Here is a 3,675-nt window from a genome sequence, read left to right as displayed (position 1 = left end):
GTGAGGAGCGAGCCGCTCGCCACTGTTGGGGATGCACGTGAAATCGTGTCGCGGCCCGGGGAGTGTCAGCAGTATTGAACTATCACGTTTGCTGTTACGTGTTGGCCAGACAACTGGCAGAACTTCTGAAACTCCTGTAGTTTTCAGAAGTGATAATATATTTTATTTTAAATGCATCTCACCGTTACGGTGCGTTTACGTGACAGCTGAGGGGCTCAGGGAAGATTCCGTGTTCTTTAGTCCAAATGCATGTGGTTCAGGAAAGTTTGTTCGTGTTCAGTTCTGTCACCGAAGTTCTCTCAGTGATCGGGCCTGAAGCCCTTCCCTTCCTCATCACGGCAGGTCTCTGATAAGCGACACAGCCTGGCTGGCTCAGTCGGTGGAGCGCGTGGCTCTTGGTCTCGGGGTCATGAGTTCCAGCGCCATGTTGGGTGTAACAATTACTTAAAAATGTAAAAAATTTTTTAAAAAAAAGATTGTGCATAATTACTTGGAGATACTGTGGCTTCTTTCTCTCTTTTTTTTTCTAATTTTGAGATCAAAATTAATACTTTAAAATTGCTGCTCAACTGAAATTTGGGCTAATTATAATTTTGATATTGACATCCTGGGGGCCCAACAGAGCTGCTGTAAATTCTTCAATCCCTGTGATTCGCATTAGAGAAGTTACACGCCAGAGGAGGGAGGCAGTTCACGCGGCCCGGACACGCGGCCTTAGTGACACGGAGGAAGATCAGCCGTTCCTTCAACCCGTATAAATGTGGCCACTTTGGGTAATTCTGATCCCACGTAGACACAGGCTCATCTTTCTTTCTGGTCAGTGAATTACATTTATTAGACCTTTGTTTCTAGCATTTAAGTAAAATTCATAGGTTTTTAAATACCCTATTTTTATTGTTCCTACTGAGCAATTACAAATAAGGCATACTTTAGAACTTTGGGTAAAACTTTTTCCGGTTAAACTCGTGAACTTGGTAAAAACATGACTCTATGTAGCTCGCTTTACCGCGTTTCCTGTTTAATTGGATGAGAATTACATGCACTTATTCCCTTGTTCTTTGTGTTCATAGGAAGAACTCTGCTCTCCGCTACCTCGTTCTGTAGTGTTGTGCTTGGCCCCATGCCAGCCCAGAGCCCAACACCTTCTGTCCTTTAACAACAGCCTGGAAGCCGGCACCAGGTGGCCTTGAGGAGCACGATTCTCTAAGGCTTATTTTCCATTTTACTCCTTTTTTTTTTTAAATAGGCACTTTTAATCAGGAGGAACAATCATCCTCCTAGAGCTGCTGCAAAGTGATTACTTGAAACTCAACTTGAACTTTAAAGAGTCTTTAAAAGCCTGCGCTTTCCTACCATAGAAAAGTAGTGTGCTTAAATACCGCTGCTGTGTAAGACGGAGCGCTTCCTCTCCGCCCTCGTTAGGATCAGACCCGAGAAGGCCCAGCGGTGGGGACTTGGATGCTTGGGGCTGCTTTTCCATGGTCTGTAAGGTGCTGCTGTGATTGGTTTAAGGAGCTATTAAGTGTATTTCCATGAATTTGTTTCCCAAGAATCTTTTCATTTTAATGACTATAGAGGCTCATTAGTCGATTCCTTTTCTCTTTTCGTTCTGACAGTCGAGTTTTAAAATGAAATCTGGAAGTGCTTCCTAAGTACAAGGTTGAGGTTGACCAAACAACATAGAATCGCAGGGCACTTAAAGTCCTGCGTGCCTGGATTTTCTCTGAGCATCAGTGGGATGCGCCTTCCCTGCAGGGCACAGGCCCACGTCGGGCTCTGTCCTCGCCAGCGCCTGTCGGCTTCCCTGATCAGTAGGTTGGGGGGAGCTGCTGCGAGGCCCGTCGATTCCTCCAGTTAGACCTGCCCCTTCCCCCACCCCCCACCCCCAGTGGTTTCTTACAGGAATTACCCAGCGTCCCCAGTGCCCAAGAGAGTTCTGCCCGTTCCTGAAAACCCAGCGTCCTGGGAAAAGCATAGAGACCAGGTCAAAGCTGGCCATAGAACTGTCGTTACGCTCCGGCATGATCCGGTTGTGAAGCTGGTGCGTTTTAGGGTGAAAGGCAGAGTTTCTCCCCAGATGACAGTACGTCAGCCCCTGTGGGTCTGGCAACAGGCGTGAGACATTTCCCTGAGTGGTTTCTACTGCTTTAGAGCCCAGCCTTTTCCTTTCAGTTATCTGGAGAAACCTGTGTAAACACTTGACGGAGCTGCGGAGGCAAACCTCGGGGCTAGGAGCGTGCGCGGGCCCCGGTGCCGGGTACAGCGGGGGGCGAAGACTTGCACCGAACACGGTTTTGTGATCTGCAGGAGCCCTTTAACCGTGAAGCCCAGGTCCTTACCTGTAGACGTAGGATAACAGGGCTGTTTACCTCTTCGGGCGGCTCTGAGGGTCCGAGACGGAAGGAAGACCTGGCTCCCCCCTGCTGTCACCGTGGCCGCCCGGCTCCCCGCCCGGCATCGATGCGCTCGGCGCTGCCCCATGCGGACATCTGCCACCATGGGACCTACAAGTAAATGGATATTTGTGTTGAAAAAATGATGTACTTTTTGGACCCAGGCCACTCCTCTCCTTCCACGACTCTGATACTGAATTCAGGAAGATTCTATAGAGCTGAAGCAGCCGTAATACATGTTTAGAATATTCAGAGTTGCTTTAAATAACCCTCAGTCCAGAATTTGCCTAATCAAGTCCTCTAAGAATACTTAAAATTCTTTCCCAAAGTTGAATTTCTCCCTTAAAATGCCACAAGTAGTGGACTGTACTGGTCAGATAAACTGGATATTTTCTGGATCTCTGAGATCAGTATACTTATTCTCTCTTAACGTGGATGCTGTGTGAAACTTAGGCAAGCAAACAAAATTTGTGTTACCAGTACGTGTGCGTGTGTGTGTGTGTGTGTGTGTGTGTGCGCGTGTGTGTCGAACTTCTGCCCCTTCAGATGATGAAGGGTTATTTCACAAAGTGATGCAGAAAGTGAACTACTTAATTCCTTTCATAACATCGTGTCCTCTCCAGTCCCTGCGCTGGGGCTGGTGATACGGCAGCATGTAAAACATTGTATAGAGTCATTCTTGGTGTCTTTGTGAATAAGAAAAGGAAGTAGACACAGGGCCAAAAGGGCTGAGAAATCCAACACCCATGCCAGACGATGCCGCCGGGGACAGCCTCTGAGGTGCGGTGACAAGTGTACGTTTTTCATGGTTTTTCTTAGCAATTTGCATAAAAGCATAAAAGGCCAAGGAAAGTGCTGGGAGGGAGTAAGTGTCGAGTGTTAGGGTCTGTTGTGATGCTACAGTCTAATAAATGGCTAAATAGAAAATCTTAAATCTAGGTTCAGAAGAGATGGTCCGTAAATGAAAAAGAAAGGGAAAAAAGTGGGGGTGGGGTGGGTTTCACTGATGTGAACACAAGCCAACTGTTTAAAAAAAAAGTAGGGGCGCCTGGGGGGCTCAGTCAGTTAAGCATCTGACTTCTGCTCAGGTCATGATCTCACTGTTGGTGAGTTCGAGCCCCAAATCAGGCTCTGTGCTGACAGCTCAGAGCCCTCTTTGGATTCTCTGTCTCCCTCCCTCTCTCCCTCTGCCCCTCCCTGGTTCATGCTCGCTCGCTTGCTGGCTCTCTCAAAATATAAACATTTAAAAAAAAAAAAAAGAATGGGGCTCCTGACGGGCTCA

Source organism: Suricata suricatta, chromosome 16 (genome assembly GCF_006229205.1).
Source record: "Suricata suricatta isolate VVHF042 chromosome 16, meerkat_22Aug2017_6uvM2_HiC, whole genome shotgun sequence".
NCBI classification, from domain to species: Eukaryota; Metazoa; Chordata; class Mammalia; order Carnivora; family Herpestidae; genus Suricata; species Suricata suricatta.
Note: the sequence above shows the minus strand (reverse complement) of the source record.